This window comes from Anas acuta, chromosome 14 (assembly GCF_963932015.1).
Source record: "Anas acuta chromosome 14, bAnaAcu1.1, whole genome shotgun sequence".
Taxonomy (NCBI): Eukaryota; Metazoa; Chordata; class Aves; order Anseriformes; family Anatidae; genus Anas; species Anas acuta.
Genome location: NC_088992.1, coordinates 8861299 through 8881135, shown reverse-complemented (window position 1 = coordinate 8881135; position 19837 = coordinate 8861299). Strand labels below are relative to the sequence as shown.

General features: G+C 51.0%; 1 protein-coding gene and 1 long non-coding RNA gene across 3 annotated transcripts in view; both read left to right on the top strand.

The window, feature by feature from the left end:
- The window catches only part of LOC137864206 (serine protease inhibitor Kazal-type 5-like), a 96890-nt gene that overhangs the window by 13959 nt on the left and 63094 nt on the right, over nt 1-19837 (top strand). The window lies entirely within an intron of this gene.
- LOC137864333 (uncharacterized) lies at nt 9824-19678 on the top strand. Its single transcript, XR_011101425.1, has 2 exons — nt 9824-10190; nt 19009-19678. It is a non-coding gene; the product is annotated as an uncharacterized lncRNA (long non-coding RNA).

Genomic DNA, 19837 nt, shown 5'->3' with positions numbered 1-19837 from the left:
GGGATGCGCCCGGCTGGGTGCTGCCCTCAGGGCTGCACCAAACGGGTGGAAACTGTCCCCTGCATGTGCCACTCAGAGGGCTGCGGGGGGTGTGCCAAGTGACAAACAGGCAGTAGCAGCCTTTCCTGCTTCTCGTATCTTTCTTTTATGGGTTTTAAAGCCTTGTGCAAATATTAACTGCTGGCACAGCTGTGCAAGGAGCTACTTCCCCTTTTAGCTCTTGCCCTAGGGCTGGGCTGGCAGCAGAGCTCTGGTCAAGCCTGGCCATCCCAATGGCTCCATGTGGCTGGGGTGAGCAATGCCGGTCACTTCTGTGCCCCCAGCAAATAGCCAGGGACTGACGTGTCTCACTGAGGGCAGGACGAGGCCCTGGGATCCCCAGATTAGGCAGAATTGGATCTGGCTTCTCCACCAGCCAGGCTGCGGTGCCCCAGTGCTAAAAGCGTCCCTGTCTCAACCCCAGCCAAAGAGGGACACCAGCTGCCCTGGCACACACAGCAAAACACCTTTGATGTGTTTACCTCTGCAGTCCCAAGCACGGATCTATCTTTAATAAGCCGGGGGTCTGCTGGAGCTCCAGAGTTTTCCTGCTGAGTGGCAGCGCTGTGGTTCAGCAGGGACGCAGAGCAGCCGCTGCGTGGTGCGGAGGAAACCCTCCGGCAAAACAAGATTAAAATCCGCTGAGGAATGTTCCTCAGCCAAAGTCGCTAGGGTATTGACTTCTATCCTTTGGCTGTGCTCTAGGAGTTTTTTTTTTTTTTTTGGTCTGGAAGTCTCAGGCTGTGAAGTGCTTTGTGGGAATAAAGGGCTCTGACTATTGGGTCAGGGCCCCCCAACTCCCTCACCCTGATCCCTCCCAGCGCTAAGTCCCTGCTGCCTGGGGAGCAGGAAAGCCACACGAGCTGGGAGCTGGGTGTGCTCCGTCTTTCCTTGGGGAGCCGGGAGAATCCAAAGCCTCCTGCAGCTCCGTCAGCCCCATGGGCTGCAGCAGGGTGCTGGCAGGGACATCTGAGCCATCACTGCCGTGCCGCTGGTGACACCGGGGCTTGCCAAGAGCACGCAGACGTCGGAGAAACTCATGGACTGGGACTGAGAGCCCCAAATGGGCTGTGCAGAGCTGTGGTGTGAGTAATGGGTCAGGAAATGAAAAGGTTTTCTGGCATCCTGCGCATGTTTAAACAGCAGTTTATTAAACGTGACGGCAATGCTGGGAGCTGGGATGCTGGGAAAATGCAAGAAAAGCCAGGGAAAGTCTGGGACTTCTGGAACAGGGATGCAAGATTTGGCAAATGGGAGCTCCTAGAAAACCTTTGTGGAGGAATTGTGCCCGGAGGGAGGTGGCAGATGTGGGAGACCCCCATAGCAGGTCAGCTCGATAGGGGCTGGGGGAGTCCCAGTGGGGTCCAGATACTGCTGGGAGAGCCTGCGCTGGGGAGGTGGGACTTGTGCTGAGCTGTTTCCTAACCAAAATCTGTAGAAAGATCCTGACCCGGACACATGGAGCTGCTCTCTGTGGGTGGATGGGAGAGGGCAGTAGTCCATTCAGATCTTCAGAACATGCAGTGAAGCTAAAAGTCAGGGATTTCCCAGATGTGCTGGGGTTTTGTTAATCACTTAGCTTGTTTTTTCCCCAAAATATATTCCCGTAAAATCCTGCCATGGACAAAAAGGTTAACTACAATAGATTTTCCTGCTGGGGGCTGCGGAAGCTGAAGCACATTTATGGGAATGGTCGCTGCGAGGGGAGGAGGCGCAGAACAGCGGCAGGGAGGGGGGCACCAGGGCCTGGCCAGCGTGGGAGGGACCCGTGCTGGAGACACAGCCCTGCCCCTCAGTGACCCAGCTCTAGAGCAACATCCTGCTGGGAATAACCTACTTGAAGCTATATACACGGGTTGCCACTAATTCTGGCTGTTCCAGGAACATCTCTGTCCCCAGGCACCTTTGTCATACCGGGACTGGAGAAGAGAAGGGTGCTCAAACCTTTCCCACCCTCCTGGGTGCGGCACTGGTGATCCCAATCAGACTTAGCAGGATCCCATCTGCTGCGAGATGGTGTCAGACTATAGACACTGTCTGTGCCGTATTTCTATAGCTTCTTAGTGCAGAGAGGGGATGTTAGAGCTTTATTTCCAGTTTGCTGGTCTATTTGTTTTATACAAAACCCTGCAAGCTCTAACGAGGACTGGAGAGTGCTAGCTGGCTTCCCACTAGTATTAAGCATCCTGCAGGTGGCTGAGGGCTCACATTTTCCAGCATCTCCACAGGCCAAGGAGGGTCCTCAATTCACACCCTGCTGCAGGGAACTGGGTGACAACAGGGGCTGTGGCAGCCTGCTTATGCTGCTTTGTGGCTGGCGATGGAGCTGCTGCTGCGTGTGGGAGAGGGTAAAGAAGCAGGGGATTTTTCTGCCCTGACCCACGTATGAATGTCTTCTGATGCAGGTAGGGCTTCCTGAGGGTTGATCTTGGCTGATAGGGGCCTCCTCCTCATCTCCTGGGTGCAGGAGGACTTCCTCTTGATGGAGACTTCCGTGGCTGAAGTTCTCCGTGGGTGAGGGGAACACAGGGTGTGCAGGGCCTGGAGGACGTGTCCCCTGAGAAAAGTCCGACAGAGTTTTGCAGGACCAGACACCACAACCTACCTCTATTTCCAGGTCTGCCTACCTCCGGGAGGAAAAGCAGCCAAGAGCTTAGGTTGCAAAACCAAAAATTAATTTAAGCTTACTCATCATAAGGACCATCACGTGCTGGAAGGAATTTCTCAAGGAAGTTTAAGTTGGACGAAATCCCAAAGCCCGCCTGGAGCCGCAACACCTGGCATCGCCTGCGTATCGCTCTGGGTGTACCCAACCCGTGCACGCCACTGGTTGCTGACAGCCACCACCGTGGGAGCGGCCGAAATGGCTCAGGGTGAGCGATCTGCTGCCTGCCAGGGATTGCCTTGGGGTGGAGCAGAAATGGGTGCTGAGGTGTGCCTGGCACGCTCACCTGGTGACAGCCACACCGGCGGGGACACCGCTGTGCCAGGCGCTGGTGGAGGGGTCAGACCCCACCATGCACAGGGTGGGCATCATCAGGGCCAAGAGGCAGCACATTCCCAAATTATGTACTTTTTTTTTTTTCCTTTACACAGTCTGGAATGAGGCCAAAAACCTAGGGCTGGAATCTCTCTCCAGACAATTAATTATTGCGGAGAGACAATTTGTTAAGCAAGAGAGGCTTTTAATTTGCAAGAGCTCGTCTATTCTTATTGTATCTTTTAAACTGAAGGAAGTGGAGTTGATCGAAATAGACTGGAAATAGAAGATTTTAATTTAGAGGCTATGTTCAGTGTGCTGACAAAAATAGGAAACAGTGCTCTCAGAAGAGCATGCTCCCCCTGAAACCTGGCTGGAGCGTGCAAAGAGTGCTCAGGAATATTTCAAATCATTAGAATAGGTTTGAAAAATCTTTCATTGAAATTCAGCTGGACTTGCTCAGAAAAGGCAGGACTGTCCTGGATTTCTGGGCTGAGACCTTTCCTTTCCCTTGCACGGCACTGAGCTATGCTTGCCCCACAGCAGCCCCAAAGTGTGAGGTGATGGGGAAGAAGGTGGAAGAGGGATGTGATGGTTGGGGCAAGCTGGTGGCTCTGGGACTGGTGCAGCCCCTGCATGGGACTGGTGGCAGCTGGTGGGGCTGGGGTCACACAGGGACCTGCTTCCAGCTCAGCATCTTCCCAGCAGACACCATGTGTTCTCCAAAATCTGACAGCCTGTGCAGCGAAGGATAGGTTTTGACCGGGCTCCTTATTGCACTCGTTCTTTTGAAGTAGCTATATTTAGAAATCTTTGTGAAGTCTCACATTGACACTTTTCAAAGGAGAATGGTTCTTTTTTTTTTTTTTTTTTTTTTCTTTGAAACAACTTATTTAGAAATTTGTGCTTATCATTCGTGCAGCATAGCAAGTAGGTTGGTCTGTAGATTAAGCTGGAAATGGAAGTGAGAACCTTTCTTATCATTGCTCTGAATGCCTCACCTGCAAAATATCCCAACTTTTTGTCCCAGTTCAGGCTGGGGATTACTTTAGGTCCGTGAATAGAAGTCATTTCTTGTCTAGTCTAAATGCTGTAAGGAATAGCCACTGACTGGAAATGAGGTGCTGCTGTCCTTACAGGACGAGGAACTCTCCCAAAATGAGGCACCGTGCCCTCTGGCTGCAGGTCTCTCAGGAAGGAGCTTGCTGCAGAGATCGCATCAGCTGGCTGGAGGAGAGGAGCCAGCCCCCGGGCAATTCAATTGGAAACAGAATCGACTCTGTTTGCTTCAGTTTAAAAAATAATAATCTGTAATGAAGTGAAGGCAAAAGGGAAAATGGGTAGAAATTGAATTAGAGCTGCGCTGGTTCCAGCACTCCCCTGCGGCCCCTTCTGCAGGCTGAGCCCTGCCAGTGCTGGGTCCTTCCTGGCTGGCCCTGAAGCTAGAGGGGCACGGGGGGGAGCAGGGCCACTGCTGCTGTGGGGTGCAGGCCTCTTGGCAGCAGGGGGGCAAATTCCAAGGCTAAATGGCTGCAAATCAGCAAAACCACGCTGCTGCTCGGGTGTGCAGGGGGGTTCTGATGTCAGCGAGGGGGGCTGCGTGCGCTGAGTCCGCGTGGCAGCATTTGATTAGCACAGCTGATTAGGCACATAGCAGGCTTGACGTTCTGCTCAGCAGAGATGAAGGTTTTCCTGGAAATGTCTAGAAATCAGATGGCAAGTCGAGTGCTGCAGTTAGGGAAGGAGAGTCAGCACTCACATGTACGCTGAAGGCATTGTTCATGAGAACCTGCCGCAGGCCGCGGCCTCCGGCCTGCACTCACCGCCCTCCGACTCCAGGTCCCAGAGAACCTGACATTTCCACCCCCATCTCCTCACTCCTCTTATCCTTGCGCCCTCTGCACACCCACAGGATGTTAGGAAGAGCAGGCATTAGTTTTGAATCATGCTCAGACCACCTTTAATCTATGCCCCATCCTGTCTGTGCAGCAGCTCCATTTCTTCTTTATTTCCTTCCTCTGATGTATATGGCTAAAACTTCTCTTGCTATTTTTCTTGGCGTTCTCTGCAAGACCCAATTCAGCCTGACCTTTGCCAGTTCTCACTTCATGTCTTGGGCGTTTCAATCCATAGGGTAGGCTGCCTTTTTCCTTTACAGCACAGTCCTTTTACCCCCTCCTTTATCAGCCCTCTCCATCCTTTTATGTAGTTATTTCCTTGGCCAGCACAAAAGCCTTTCCTGGGCTTGAAATACATGTTCCAGAGATCAAAGGTGTGAAACCACTACAGGAAGCTCCAGGCCACCTCTGTGTGCAAGTCCCCAACCTGCTGTCAATCTGTTTGTGTACTCGGGGCTGCAGAGCCTGCAGCACGGCGACGGGCAGGGGCTGGGGGTCGAGCAGTGGCGTGGGAGCAGAAGCAAGACCACAGGGAAGGAAGTTCCTTGCTCCCAAGGATCAGGATGAGAGATGGTCCCAGTGGCCTGTTTTTATCTCGTTTTTATCTCATTTTCTTCTCCTGGGGAGGCACCATGTATGGAGTGATGCTTGGCAGCCATTCTGCTCTGGTCCCTCCGCGAGCTTTATCTTGCTGTCATGTCAAAGGGGGAAGCAGACAGAAACATTGCCAGTCCCTCCTCATGCTGCCTGGTTTCTAATCTAGCATGAAAATAGCCTTGGCCATCTTTTAAGGTAGAGAGAGAGCATGGGAGTTGTGCAACATTCAGGGCATGCAGCTTCTAGAAGATCAATTAGGGAAGGAATGGTAACGTGAGGCTGAAGGCAGCTGGACAGCGTTGTTTTCTTTGGCCACGTGCTAAAATAAATAAATAATAAAATAAAATGATAATTAAAAAAAGCCCCAAACTCCCTGAGCAGAGTTTTGGACAGGCCAACCCTGGGATTTGGAGCTGTGTTCTACAGAGTTCATTAGTGTATCGCTGAGGATCATCGCTCTGAGGCCAGAGGACAGTTTCCTGTTAATGCCCAGAGCACCAGGGTTTTCTCTAAGGACCCTCGCTGTGTAGATGTGAAGCAGGGAGCAGCAGTGCTGCAGTGTCCCCTTCTGCAGTGAGAGCAAAGAGGTCTGGCTGTGGCTGCGTCAGGGGACGCTTGTCCTTTGCCCTCTGGCAGCTGGGTTTGGATAGTGATGTGCTATGGGGTTTTGAGGCCTTCACCCCTGAAGAAACAGAGACCAGGCTGGAGAGAGCTCTCTGGGGAGGTGTCTCCTGGCCCCAGTGCCTGGGAAGGACCAGGTTGCAGAGCCCCTCCAGCAGCACCATCCTACAGCCAGCGCCATCCCACTGCTGTCCCCACCGCCGGCTCCGTTTTGGCCATCAGGAAAGCCATTACCACAGAGAATTTCATTTCAGCCTGTGTCATCTGGAGCAAATGTCTACTTCTGGTGCTTCTGCCTTGCGTCTCTGTGTTGTGTCTCAGCTCCCCAGGCAGCCCTCATCCTTCATAGCCCAGCTTTAAAATACCACCACACTTCTGCATGACAAAGATGTGACTGGTGCCACCCTAATGTGATGGAGCCCTCGGTCCTCAGCATGTCCCCTCCAGCCCTTCTGTTCCCCCAGCTCTGCAGGGAGGACTGACATCCTACAATGTCTTCAAGTCTGCTGCCTGACCCCCAGGCCCTTGCTGCTCTGACTCAGTGCAGGGATGCTGGAGCAGCCATTGCTGAGTAGCACCGTGGTGTAGGAGATGTTCTCCATCTGCTTGGGATTTGGAGAAACATCCATGGTCTCCAGCATATGGGAGTCTTTCACTTTTCTGCCAACACAACTGTTTTTCCAAGGCTTAACCGTTGCCAGAAATCCATGGAGTCAAGACCTGTTATTTCTCTGGTTCTAAGGAAAATTCACCCCAGTCTGCTTTCCACCAGAGAGAAAAGATCTCATCTCAGAGAATAAACTCAGGCAGAAAGCGAGAAGCCCCTGATGTCCTCTCTCACTCAGTAATGATAAACTGGGGAGGGATCATTGTGCTGGGGCTGGCAGCTCGCTACTTGGCCTGGGTATGCTCTGAGCTGCACAAGGAAGTCTCACCCATTCTCACAAGATGTTTTAAGCATTTTTCCAACTTGATCATGCTTTGGAAGTGTCTGTGCTCCTTCCCCATGGTGCCTTAGGCACTGCGAACAGCATGACGAGCTCGCTGCCATGCCGCCTATGCAGCTCAGCGGAACGCTCATGCGGAAAATCCCCAGGTAATTTACCCTGAGTGGGATCCTGTGATTTGCTGACATTCCTCATAAAGGGAAGCAAACATGAAAGGAACGAATGTAGAGGTGCTAATTTGGAAACTCATTTCGACTAGCTCCTCACTGACGTGGTAACAGTTAGCAGGGAGCCCCAGTGATAAATAATAGTTGCTGAAATCCTGAATTGGCTGTAATTGGCACGAAGCAGCGGAATTCCCTGCGTGAGGTGCAAGTTTCTCCGCATTACACCCTCCTTGGCAGCCGCAGGTGAATGCAGAGGTAGCTTTAGCTGCACGAGGTCGCAGAAGCAGATGTCCTGACACATGCACACCACAAGATCATGTGCAGCCTCCCATGCCAGCACGGCTTTACATCACTTACTGCTTCTGGGAGCTATGGGGCTTTACTCCAGAGGATGCCAAATGCTTCTATTTAGCTGCTCGCTGTAATTGCTTATAAACTGGGAAGATCCCAAAGGGACTGTTACTTTTCTGTGCTGAATGCTTTCCTCATTCACTTTTCACGCCGACACCTGCAGGGACCCCTGAGCCCAAGGTGTGTTTCCCTGCAGGGCTGGGCCCCTCTGCTGAGGCTGGGGCTGGATGGGATGAAGAGGGCCAGGATTTCCTCATGGACAACTCGCTTTCCTTCCTGGTGGCTCACCCTCCCCAGAACCTCTGGGGAGGAGAACACAGTATCTCCCTGACAAGGTGCCTAAGATGCATCAGCAGAAGTGCCGTGGGTTGGGAGCACAGCAGCAGCTTCTCCCTCCCCTGGGCATGGGCTGGGGCTGCTTCTGCCACTTGGATCCACCTTCCAGCACCGTGGCCAGACATCTAATGGCACCTGGGAGGCTGGGGGATGTGTAAAGAAATGCAGATGGTGAGAGCAAAGCTTGGATGTGGGCTGTCTCTGCTGAGTGTTTTTTGGAGTCAGGAGCCTGAGATTTAATCATTATGAAATTAAAGTTTCTTTTCATGGCCTTGTGTCTTCCAAAAGAGCTGCTGATGCTGATGTTTGTAGGTGTTTGTGGTTGCAGTAACACCTTCAGGGTATAGAGACTTTGCTTGTCAAGAGAGGAAATTGTGCTGATACCGTTGCAGGTTTTGTTATTTTTGGGTGGCTAATGTGCGACTCAGCCAACAAACCACAGAGCCAGTGGTCACATCAGCTGCGTCTCAGAGGTAGCATCCTCCATCGCTGCTCGACAGAGCAATTGCAGGAGCAGACAGGCTGTGTTTCTTTGTAACCACAAACTCTGAAAGATCTGTCTCTGCCTTTCCAACACCCTGCCTGCAGCAGCTGGGTGTTAAACACGCCTAGGGTGAGTCAGGTTCAGAGCACTGCTCGGCTATTCAGGTACCGAGCGGGCTCTCGGATGGTTAAGTTAAAGTCAAAGCTATCTGTTGGGCTTCTTCCATCTGTGGCACCTCAGGCATCCCCATCCACTGAGATGGCAGAGATCTGCTTCTGCTTATCTGAAAAGGAAATTGCTGTACAGATTGTGAACTGTGGCAGCTAGACCACAAAAGCAGGGCAGCTTGTCTGGCACAGAGATATGAAAGATCTCACCTAGCTGCGCTTGTACCTGACAAAGAGTAATTCCGTGTTTTCTTTGGCTGGTGGTGCTCTGAATTTGCCAACTGCTTTGATTTATCGTGGCTGATTGTGTGGTTTTGGCCCTGCTGCACTCACCATTACAAGCTCATAGCTAGGCTCCTTCCACGCAAATTTGCTCCGCTTTGAGTAATTTCTAAGAGTTTGTTAAATCACAAAGGTTTCTTCTCCCTGCTCCTTCCCAGGTAGTGGGTGTTTGATGTCAGCAGAAGCTGTGGTTTAGTACATACACTTGTATATTTTCAAATGTCTCTTCTGTATGATAAATACCCTTGAAATATGGTACTCTAAGTGGCTCCAGAAAGATTAGCCCTGTTTGAGTTTTTTTGGCTGCAGCTTTTGGCTGCACGTCCTTTGAAAGGCATGACACGTTATTTAAGAAATATGTTGTGTTAGGCAAACTCTTCACAGGCTGAAGACATCCAGCAGCAGTGAATGATAAACACTTTATGCATCAGGAGATGTAAATCTTATTTTCATCCTGCCAGCCTCATGTCCTGAGCCAGCCTGGGGGCCTTGGTGCCTTATCCCCTGAGTGCCTGTCACCCTGATTATCGGGGCAGGTGGGTGGTGATCGCCTGCTCTATGTGCATAGAGGGTTCCCTGGTGAGCCCCAAGGGCCCGGGGTGCAGGGAGAAATGCAGGTGGGGTGGTAGTGCCCGAATGACCCCCCCCAGGATGGTGGCATGGTTTCCTGCCGTGCAGCTGGGAGCAAAACTCCCCCTTCCCTGCAGCTTCAGGCTCTCAGAAAATTGAAGGCAATGTGAAGCCATCGACTCACAATGAGTAAAAGATGCTGAAGCTGCAGCTCAGAGGGGCACAGTCCGTAGGGAGGGACTCTCAGGTCCTGCTCTGACTGCTTGATCTGCTTCCAGTCCCACGCAGAGCGTGTCCCCCTATCTGGGACTGGTTTCCACAAACTCAAAACAAGCTCAGGGACGGCTAGCAGGGCTGCAGCTGTGATTATAACCAACCTGACCTTTCCAGACGCTTCCCTTCCTTGAGCTGGAGCACAGCTTTTCAAGCCAGAAGGCTGATGTCAGGATTGCTTCATTCAGCAATGTTAGGAAGGGCTAATATACACCACTAAAAGCTTGCTAATAGCTCTAATTAGGCTGCAGCTGATGCTTCCTAAGTGGTTCTCCTTCCTCCTCCGCCTCTTCCTTGCAGCTATTTCCTGGTGGAGCTGAGGAAGGTGAGGTGGATTAATGCTACTTGGGGAGACAGTTGAGAATCCCATCTGCATTTATTTTATTTTATTTTTATTTTTATTTATTTTTTCCTACTGGGTCGGGGGGAATTTCTCAGGCCAGCCATCTGCTTCTGCCTGGACTGAGTTGAGGTATAGGTGAGATGTTCGTCTTGGTGACGGGGTGCTGGGAATAAGCATAGCTGGGGAAGTTGACAGGCTAGAGGTAGAATGGAAATGCATCTTTGAAGAGCAATTCACCCTTGCTGCTGGGACCTTTCCTGGCTGCTAGAAAACCGTCAAGTTGTGTCCTTAAAGTCATGCAATCTACCCCCCTCCTTGGCTGAAAGAAACTGTGATAAAAGGGTTTGAAGAAGGAGTTCACCTTAAAGAAAAAGCTTTGTTGTAGCTTGCTTTGTTGTTGTAGATTTTTTATGCCTTTTTTTTTTTTTTTTTAACCTTGAGTAGGGACTTGCACATCGAGACTTTAAGCTGCCTTGTGACACACAAGATTTTTAAGCTGCTTTCTTTGTGCTGAGGATGCTGGCCCTGAAGGCACGGAGGATGCCTGCAGAGGGGGGTGTTTGGGGCCCACCACCACCCACCACCTATTCCCCATCCACCCGCAGCTGTGGGGCTTGGGCACAGGAGCCCTGGGATCCCCCTGCCCAAGGTCTGAGGTCACATCCCCCAAAATGTGCCACCAGCTGCCCTCCAGCCCTTGCCTCTGAGATTCTTGTGCTGCATTTCTTGTCCAGATCCTCTGCTTAAAGATGACTTTTTTTTTTTCTTTTTTCTGTAAGTGTGCCTGAGCTGCACAGCCACGCAGGCTCCTTCAGCACTGTGGAAAACGCTGTTGGCTGTGCTGTAGTGAGGTGGGCTGTGAAGCCTTTGCAGAGATCGAGGCAGTAAAACTGTGGGGTTCTGCTGTTCCTTGGGTTGAGGAGCCTAATTCTGGCTCTTCTCCTACACTTTGGAGTAAGGTTCCTATAACGCAGCTGAACAACCCACTGTGCAACCTCTCTCTGTGGGGATGCATGGGCATATTTTGAAAGCCTCTTTGCTTCAAACCCCCACAAAAAAAAAAAAAAAAATCAAGCCACGCATACTTTGGGGAAAAAACACCCGAGCAGATGACTTGGAAATGGCTCTTGTGTAGTGCTGGCATTGTGTGCAGGCATATGTCCTCCGCTTCTGTGGACCTAAAAGCAAGTAAACAGTGATTGTGTTAGCAGATCTTGTTTCCTTCTTAGAGATCAAAGCAAAGAGCAGGCTGAATTCTTGTGGTAGTGATGGCTTTTTGAGAGAGGCCTTCATTGAAACCTCTTATGGGGGAAAAAAAATCCTCCCCACCACAAACAACCCAAACACCTGATGGGAAATGAAATAAAGCCTGTCCCTCCCACAGCCCTGGGCAGTGACTGCAGAACCTGGACTTTGCGTGGTGTGGGCCAAGGGACCCCATCTCCCTGTGGGTAATGGCTGGGAGGGGAGCAGAGAGAAAATAATCTCTTCAGCATGGGCCATGGCATTTTCTGCTGTGTTTTTAGGCATGTGCTAGGGATGGAGATGGCAGAGGAGGAGGGGAGCACCTGGTGGCCTTGCAGGTAATAACCTGCAGCGGGATGCAGGTGGGAGGCTGCAGGGCTGCTGGTTGAGCTGAAGTCTTGATACTGCTGGAGGTGAGGAAGGTGGGCTGGGGATCCTCTTCTGGCTCTGTTTCCCTAAGAGATGCTGTTAGTCTGAGCAGCCCCAGGGCTGAGCCCACGTACTGGTGCGTGCAGAGCACGGGGGCAGGCAGTGATGGCTCAGGGCAGGACTGATGCTGCAGTCCATGCAAGGTGGGCTGGCTGTGAGTGCCTGGTGTTATTTTAGCTTCAGCATCTCCCTGGGATGTCAGCGATTTCAAATGATGTGCGTGTTTCTCTAGGTCTCAAAGAGAAGGACAGCTGCCCATCCAGTTGGGCAGGGATGTAACCAGACCTAGGACTACCGTGGGATGAGCATTTTTCTACAACGGCAGGCCTAGGAGCATCAGGGTTACTTAAGTTTTGAAAGAAAAGCCAAATTCCTCACATTCTGTCTTTGAGACTCGAGGGAAAAACATTCCTCGAAATCTGCCAACACGTTTCGTGCTGGTGACGGTGCTGGTGACGGTGCTGCTGACCACAGGGGAGCTGAGCTCTCGCAGTTCCCAGTATCCCCTCCCAGCCACTGGGAGGTGGCTGCGCTTAAGCAAGAGTTGTGTGGAACTCATCAAATGTCATGCCCCAGGCATCTGATCCCTGGATGTATCTGGGAACTTGGTGAGGGCTCATTGCACTTTCTGGGAGCCTTGCTGCCCAAAGGGACTGGAGAGAGGCGTGGAGCTCGCTGCTGGTTTCCTACACCCAGCTGCTACCCATGCAGGGAATGACTGCACGTGTGCATGGAGGGGTCTAAAATACTCCAGCCTTGTGCTGTGGCTGCTGTGAAAACAAGAAGGTGGCCAGCACCGTACGAGGCTGGAGGCAAAAATGCTTCCTTTTGTATTTCTCACCAAACAAACTGCTGGGAGCACAGCTGATGGAGTTGCTGCTCTGACTGCAGGTGAAGAAAATACAGAGCCATGCAGGCAAGTTGGTACACGCAAAGGATGGAGCTTTTTAAAGTGAATATCGAGAAGAAAAGAGCCCTGGGTGTGCTGTAAGCCTCATGTTGGCTTCCGAGGTCTGGACTTGTTCTGTCAGCGAAGGCAGAGCTATTGGTGTGCACGGACCTTATGTGATTGTTTTGGGGGAGTTTGGAGCTCAGTGTGTGTGTTCCTGGGAAACCAGTGTGGTGCGTGCTCTGGGCCAGGTGCTGTGGTGCAATTTGGGAGCTGAACAACGCTCTGCTCCTCGCCATGCCCAGGTACAGCTCCTGCTTCCCTGGAATCTGCAGCTGTTTGGCAGGCTGCAGGGCTGGATAGTGTGGGGATGCCAACATGGGGTGCCGGCAGCCTTCTGGATGGATGTTGTCTGGCTTTGTCCTTGCACAGGGGCACTGCAACTCAGCCTGTGTTTTCCTCTCCCTCCAGAGCCGTTCTGCTCAGCTCTTTGCTGCAGAAAAAGCAGCAGGGGTGTCCTGAGCCCTTCTGCCTTCATTTTTCAGGACTCTGAGATCTCCTGCTTTAGGGTCACTTGTTCTTTGGCGGCTTTAGGGTGGTCCTTCACCTGGTTCCTTGCACAGCAGCAAGAGGAGCCTGCTTGCTCCAGCCTTCCCCTTTCAGATGTCCCAAGAGGTTTGGGAGATCTGGCAGGGCATCCCATGCTGTGCAATTTGGGTGTGTATTTGCAACATCTGTTTTTCCTCGCAGCTAGGGTTTGGAGGCTCTTAAAATGCAAACAAGGGCAAGCTGCACAAATACTCTGCTGCACAAATGCTCTGCAGCACTGCATGCAAGCAAGGACCGTGGGAACAGTTTTGGGGGTCATCCCATCATTCTGCTGCCTTTGATGTAAGCAGTGAATTGAGAAATGCTGTGCATGGAGTGCCCCCAAAGCTGTCCTACATGTGTAGGGCAAATGCTCTCAGAAGTGCCCTGGGGCATGCAGAAACAGCAGCTTGAGGACTGCGTTATGGCAGAGCAGTGGAGGAGCTGGGGCACCTTCCTGTAGGAGGCTGGGGATGTCAGCGTGTTTCTGGTGGTGGTGGTGGGGGGAATAAAAAGGACAGGAAATGCCACCCTTTAATATTTCTTATGAAATTCTGGAGGAGGAAATCCTGGATGATTCTGGCTGATTCCAAGGAACAGCTTCCTTTTAAAAGAAATCTGGATTTTTTTGTTCTTATGTAGAGCTATAAAATCTTTTAATTTATCGGATTGGTGAAATACATGGCAGAACAACTCTGAAACGTAGAAATGATGGGGAAAACCCATTTTTACAGGCAAATATCCAGAGAAGATTATCAGAAATTTCAGGGGGGGGGGGGAAAGCACCAGACTTGAAGCATTTCTATATAAAAATTCAATTTCACAAAACAATTTTTCCCATGTAAATATGTGCAGCAGGGAAGTTTCTGGGAAGGGATATGCAAAGCAGGCAGAGGAACTTCTGGAAGGAGATGCCTTTGCTGACAGGTCAAATAACTGACACAAATTGTGGCCCTAAATCTTACATCTCCAAAACTTTCCATGCCCTTTTTGGAAATATGTGCTTCCAGGAGACTGGAAACCACCAGACACTGGCAGCAACCAGGCGAGGCAGCTCGGATGAATTTTCAGCCGCCGTTTAGATGTCACCTTGTCAAAATCCCTTTGGAAGCTTCGCTTTGTCACTCGGACCCCGTGCGCACGTGTGACGGCTGCGTCCTTGCCGAGCTGCTCTCAGCAGGGACTGGTGTTAGAGGTCGCTGTCTGTTTTGCCTGGCACCAGCCAAGCCTGTCTGATTATTTGGAGGAGAATTGGACGGCAGTGCTGAGAGTGAGCTATTAAACCGGGCACCTGCGGATCCTGCTCAGTATGCCTGAGCGCTGCAAGCCTGCGCAGGTTTCCACCATGCCTCGCACCAGCAGGCAATATTGGTGTCGTACCTCGGGCTGGGACAACATAATTATCGTCACACCCTGCCCTCCTGCCTCGGTGCAATTTGCTGTCAGTGTTGCATTAGCAAAGGGAAAAGAGGGGAGGGAAAAAAAAAAAGGCATGTTTCCAGTGAACAGGTAGTAATAGAGATGTTTGTGTGCCAGTTGTGACTGGTGTAATCTCGGATGTTACACAGCTCTAAGCAGGATTTAAAACAGTCAAAGATGCCAAAACAAATGGCAAAGAGATGGACGGTCTATTAGGCACAGCTCATTTGAGTCACTTGGAGCAGGGAGACTTCTACCTGTTTTGTGATATACTAACTGCTAAACGAGAAGAAAAGGGGCACGGCCCCGGGCAGGATGTGCCCCCAAAGAACGGGCTGGTGCTGGGTCCCAGTGACCCAGGCAAAGCTCTGAAATCAGCTGTATCTGCTCAGCCCTTCCTTGGCTGCTGGGCTTGGGCTTTCCCTGCTCAGTGCCCAGCATGAGGGGAAGACCTGGCCCCATGCTCCAAGCCTGTGGTCTGACCACATCTCACCTGCCCAACCCCTGAGCTACAAAACCACCGTCCCAAAGAGCTGGCCTCTGTGCTTTTATTTGTCGATTACTTGCTTGGTTGATTTTGGTGTTTTTCTGCAGCAGGACCTTTGTCCTGGTTTGCAGTCAGCGTTTTCATCCAAAGCTGTTGCTTCAGATCCCCCTAAGGGATCAGAAGCACGCTTCCCCTTATAATCCAGCCTGGGCTGCCGAGGCCCCCAGAAATGCAGGACCTGCTCCGTGCCAGGGCTGCTCTGTGAGGACTGGGCTGCTGGAGATAAGGTGCTGTTCACAGCTGCCAGGTGTGTGGCCGTATGGCTCAAGCAGCTTTCTTCAGCAGCACCCTGTTTCTCACTTGCAGCCCCACGGCAAGCCCTAGAGAAGAAGACAGCCAGAGGCTGGCTGGCTGGGAGCATCCTTCCAGTGACAGGACATGAATATCTCCTGTTCCAGCAAGTGTGGCATGCTTGCTTGCCTCTTCTGGTAATGGAAGGCACTTTCCTATCCCCAGCAATGGGCATTGCACATATGACGTTCAACAGAGAAAGCCATAATTGCATAAACTAATGACTTGCAGAGCAAGAGCTTTCCCAGGGCTATATGAAAATGGCTCGTGTTTGTCAGCAAAGGGTAGACAAGGAAAATAAATTTCAGGGCCAGCTGGTTTATGTGCTTTTGCTAAGTCAGTCTGCTGCTGGTAAGGCTCTAATTGACCAAACTGTGCCCTGGGAGTCGTGGTTGTGCAGGGCAGCAGCCTCCGTATGGCCGTCGCTCTCAGCTTCCATCGCTCTGCTGGAGGTGTTTTCTCTCCCGCGCTTTCTGCTAGTTTTACTTCTCTCTACCTAATTGCTTACTTAATTCCTAAAGAGAAAAGAACCAAAACAAGAAACTTGGATGGAAAGATAGATGAAGAGCTCCTTTTGTATTGGAGATCATCAAGAATTAATTTGACGTCCTTGCCTTGGTGCAGTCCAGACTTCATTAAAGCATTTGCAAAACTCCTCCTGGCAGCCAAGCGTGCAGTGGAATAATTCTGGTCTCCCTATAGATCGAACCAGTATCTGCCTCTGGGTTTGGCTGGTCTCATTTAGGAAATGTTTGTGTTGCTTGCTGCTGCACGGAAGGGACTCTTTGTACTCTTTTGCATAACAAAGCAGCGTACTCCTTCAGCAGGGCATGCAGCAGCAAAGCGGCTGCGGAGGCAGCGAGTCCCTGCTGCGGTTTGTTGAATAGATGGAGGAGTGGAGCGAGAAACCAATGGGACAGTGCTCGTGGCCATGAAAATAGTATTTGAGCTCGTTCTTTAAGTCAGTCTCAGAAGGAAAACCATCTCGGTCCCAGAGCGAAGAGGATGGAGTTTTCCTGAGTTACCTTGGGCTGAGCATGCAGCCATCCTTACCCTTGCGCAGGCTGCATCCTCCTCCCCAGGGACCCCATGCCCCTCGTGTGCGTGGCAGGGCCACGATGTCTGCAGGGCACGCAGACCTCTCCCTGCTGCTTTCCCATCTCCAGCAGCCAAATAAGCAAGCTGAAGTTACCGTAAAGTGGTTGTGACGAGCTGACCCAGGGAAAACGTGTTCTGTGCTGCTGCGTACTGCCAGCCCCGTGGGCTCCCCCAGGGAGCAGCCGGGTGCGAGCCGTGCCAGCGTGGGATTTAATTTTATTTTCATTAGAAAAGGTGGGAGCCTGTTGTGAAATCGGTGAGAGCAGCCAATCGTAATAAACACTTCCAGGAATTTAGCTCTTCGGCATCTCTTGAATGAACAATGTGCATGCTGAGGGGCTGCTGGAAGTCGGCCTGCGTGGCTTTGGGGGGATGGTTACCCGCTAAAATTACGCTGCAGGAAGAGTTCCAGTTTTGCTAAATATAGCAAACAATGCGTACACAGGTCATGACATCTATTGTGGGATGGAGGCAATGGACTACTGACCTGATATAGCTTCTGGAAATGCACTTTGGCCTGCAAGCAGGCTGCAACTGTCACCCTTTCGGCTCTGTGCTGGGGAATTGTGGACAGCTTGCTCCAGCGTGTGCGAGTGCCGTGGTGTTTGCCATGGCATTATTCTCACTTACACGCACGTAATTATATGTAGCAACTTCTTTTAAATAGTTTGAGGCAATGTAATGACTGTAATTAGGCTGCCACATGCTCCATAAAAAGAAAAAAATCCCCTAAACATAGAGCGCATTGAGCTAGCATGAGAGTAAAGTTTAAGAACCTGAGCATTTACTGCGTGCTTGATGGCCTAGCATCGTCTTTCCATTTCCATGTGTGGTGACCTCCCAATGTGCAATGCACAGGCTGTGACTGTCCCCTCCTGCTGTCCCCCACCTCCACTGTGACATTGCAGGAGCCTTGGCCAGCGCTGCTAAAACCCAGCTGATGACTTCTTGAGTGGCGGTTTCTCTGCAGAGCAGGTTTGCTTGCTTAGCCAAAGAGGGAGGATGAAATAAACAGCCCTGCAGTGGCACGAGACTCTGCAGAAGTGCAGAAGCCATCGTCTGTGCACGAGCAAAGCCGCTGGTTGCTTCTGCCTCCCGCAAAGCAGTGCTGACCCCGGCGCTACCCTCCCGGGCGTCCTCGCCTGCTCTGCACCCGTTGCCATCTGACCCCCAAGGGCTGGCTGGACGGAGGCTGCTGGCTGTTTACAAAGAGTTTAATTCCTTTCGCAGTAGCCTGGGCCTGTAATGGAAAGACCAGCATTGGTGAATCTTTAAGTAAACACGCAGACACTGGGGGAAGTATAACAACTCTGAAGAATAATGACTGAAATGTCAGGCATTTATTATGAAGTTAGTCCCTGTGTTGACAGCTGAGCCTATTTAAAAGCATTCTTGATCAAAAAAGCCAAAGGCAAATCTGATTCTTAAATAGCCCAGTTGTTCTTTTTGGCCTAGTTTTTAAGATTCTTCAGATGGAAAAAAAAAAATGTTTAGAAAATATTTACAGACATGAGAAGTGCAGGATCATGTTACAGCTGGTGACATCCCAGACCTGCGGTGGCGCTAGGACAGCAGTTAGGGAGCAGGAGGGCAAACAGATCCTTTTGCCTTTCTCAGAGAGAGACATCGTCAGCCTTCAAGTCGAGGTGCACGTAGGAGCTGGAAGAGCCAGAAGTCAGCAGGGCTTGGTATGAGGCTTTTGGGATGTGAAAGGAGCGGTTGTGAGTGAGAGCAATCTGATGGGCTTTGGGAGCTGTGGAGGTGAAACGGATGGTGCTGTGTGGTGTGTCATTGAAGCAGAAATATCAAAGAACCACCCTGAACTGCGTGTGGTCTTTCCAGGTCAAAGCTTCCCGTGAGAAGGCCATAAGATTTGGCAGTGGGTTTCAGGTTTGGATTAGGGTTAAGAGCAGAGGACAAGGGTGGGAGTAGGGAGAGGGAGAGAAAATCCATCCTAGCAGAAGAGATGGAAGGAAAAAAATTGTTTACTGAAGATTGAGGCTAAACAGGAGTGTAAAGCTCTTCACATGTGTAAAAAGCTACAGGGAGGAGGAAGAAAGTGCTTTTTCCTCTCCATCTCTTATGGCCAAGAGAAGATGTTGTGAACATAAGCCAAACCAGAAAGACAGACATGGGGAAATGGTTTTTGCTTTTGAAAGAAAATGGAAAATTATCTGAAGCCATTGGTTATACTATGACCTCCTCAGGCTCCTCCAAGCTTTATTTTCTAATTGTGCATTAATTTATGGTTATTACCTTGATATTAGGGAGATGGGACAGCTGGTGGTAGCGTTATGGAAGGACACAATGCCAGAGCTACAGAGTCAGACATGGTCAGAGCCAGCAATGGGGGATGAAATCTGGAGTTGAGACCACAGACTTTGGTGGCTGAGGGTTGGCTTGGTAAGAACTGAACAAAAAAACAGTGTCTCTTGATATTTAATTAGGGTTCTCGTAAATAGAAGCACACCAGAGACGTCACTGTTTTCCCTTCGGCTAGTCACAGATGGATTTTGCTGACGCCTGGGTTCAGGAGGGGTGGCAGAGCGTGCCCGAGGCCTCCAGACCAGCTGACGTGATGCAAATGGCTCCGTGGGGACAGGAAAGCTCTCCTGCACCCAGCTGTGCAGCCTGCGGTGTGACCCCCCACCGGGCAGCAACTCCCTGCCAAGCCGATTCCTGTCTGGCTCCGCCGATGGGACTGGGGTCCCCTGGGACCTACCCACCAAGGTGTTACCCAAGACCTTGAATTGAGGCCACCAGACCTTCATGTCTGCTGGCAGAGGTAAAAAAAATAAAACAAAACAAAAACAACAAAAAAAACTAACTTTGAGGTCAGATGCGGGAGCTGGGAGGAGGCGGGCGGATGGCAGTCCCTCATGTGGCTCTCCTCATGTTTCTCATGTTCGCGGTGCTCCTGGGAACTGCACAACTATGTTCTCCTGATGAAGGACATACTGTGCTGGCAGCACAGTAAAGGACTAGATGGACCTTTGGGGCTAAAACAACCATTTCTATGTCCTCATTTAAATTTCATTGATTTTTCTAAAGAGTTATGTCTCCCTTGATGGTCTCAAAATAAAACCTCTTGCCCTGACCGGCACAACAGCCTCACAATTTCTATGTATTGACAAAGCGGTTTTCACACCCTGTCTCAACATGGGCAAGTTATTCTTCAGCATGCTCAATCAGAGGCTGAGAAAATTACATACAGGTGCCTCCTGCTGCTGCTCCCCCTTGCGTTTCCCCTCCTGCCTTCCCAGGGGCAGGTGTTCG